Source organism: Miniopterus schreibersii (genome assembly GCF_964146895.1).
Source record: "Miniopterus schreibersii genome assembly, chromosome: 16".
NCBI lineage: Eukaryota > Metazoa > Chordata > Mammalia > Chiroptera > Miniopteridae > Miniopterus > Miniopterus schreibersii.
In genome coordinates this window covers 13,546,104-13,547,659 of record NC_138116.1, presented here as the reverse complement: position 1 = coordinate 13,547,659, position 1,556 = coordinate 13,546,104, and the positions used below count along the sequence as shown (strand labels likewise).

At 42.9% G+C, this 1,556-nt stretch overlaps 1 pseudogene across 1 annotated transcript; it reads left to right on the top strand.

Moving 5' to 3' along the window:
• The first annotated feature begins 273 nt into the window (after positions 1-273).
• On the top strand, positions 274-737 carry LOC308568782 (large ribosomal subunit protein uL22 pseudogene; annotated as a pseudogene). Its single transcript has one exon. The product of its transcript is annotated as a large ribosomal subunit protein uL22 pseudogene (transcript).
• The last annotated feature ends 819 nt before the right edge of the window (positions 738-1,556 follow it).

Genomic DNA, 1,556 nt, shown 5'->3' with positions numbered 1-1,556 from the left:
CCAAAACAGATTTGTCACAGGAAAGAGGCTACAGAAAGAAGCTCAAGGTAAATATAAGTCCAGCAATTTTTAAAGTAAAGTTTTAAAAGTAGAGGAACTTCCTCTTCCTGTAAATGGCCAGCAGTGACCTCTGAAAATGACCCAGATAACCCCGCAGAATCATGAAAGTCAAGAGGTTTAAACCTTTGTGTTCACTTTAAGAACACCCGTGACAACAATGAAGATACATTTAAAAAACAAACAAACCAAAAAAAGAACACCTGTAAAACTACGGAGGCCATCAAGGGTATGCGTATCCAAAAAGCCACCAAGCATCTAAAGGATGTCACTTTACAGAAGCAGTGTGTGCCATTCCCTCATTACAATGGTGGAGTTGGTAGGTGTGCACAGGCCCAAGAGTGGGGCTGGGCGCAGGGTCGGTGGCCTAAAAAGAGTGCTGGATTTTTGCTGCACATGCTTAAAAATGCAGAAAGCGATGCCGAGTTTAAGGGTTTAGATGTAGATTCTCTGGTCACTGAGCGCATCTGGGTGAACAAAGCTCCCCAGATGCGGTGCAGAACTTACAGAGCTCATGGGCGGATTAACCCACACGTGAGCTCTCCCTGCCACATGGAGATGATCCTACTGCAAAAGAGCAGATTGTTCCTAAAACAGAGAGGAGGCTGCACAGAAGAAAAAGATATCCCAGAGGACCTTAAAAATCAAAAACTTATGGCCCAGAAGTAAATTCATCATAAAATAAGTGCTAATAAAAGAAACAAACAAAACAAAACAAAAAACTAGAGGAGAACTGAGAACTCATCCATTTCAATCTCCTCAATTTACAGTGAGGAAAACACCAGATTTGGAAAGAATAGTTATTTATCCTGATGCTTTGTCTGGATTTTGCAAAATTAGCTCCCTAGCCAAAGCTGTGATAGAATGGGACTGGCACAGATGCATCTGCTGTCAGCAGTCCTTTGAGGAACCGGTGCAGAGGGAGAGAGAGGTCTTGGTTGTATGTGTTCCTGCTGGTGGTGGAGGATCTGGGGAAGGGGTGGGGAAGCCACCTGGTCTTAGGGTAAGGGCGCTAGTCTCCAAGGCCCATGGAAGGTGGAATGTATGAGTCCTTCCTGTAAAGTAGCAGGAAAACTTCCCTTTTATGCTACCCGTTTTCAGGGCCCTACTCTCTCTATTCCCTTCATCCAAACCTCAGAGAATTTTAACTGGGAGAGACCTTAGACAGTAGTTTGTCTTTTCCTTTAACAAAAGGGGAATGGAGAAGGGGAAAGGAAAGATACCTTGCCCCATGGTCACACTGCTAGTGAGTGTCAGAAAGAAGATGGTTACTTTCCCTTTGGGGACTTCTCCATTGATTATACTGTACTTGGGCTGTGAGCTACATTTTATGTCACAACTCGGTACACACACATCATATAGACATAAGTAGTTTCTAAAACAAACTTATTATGCACTCTGATTTTTTCCTATTCTGTTTGTATTCAAAAACAGTACTTTGTATTTTAGCATCAGCTATGACCTTTAAACTGATTCACAACTCACTTGTCAGTGACAGC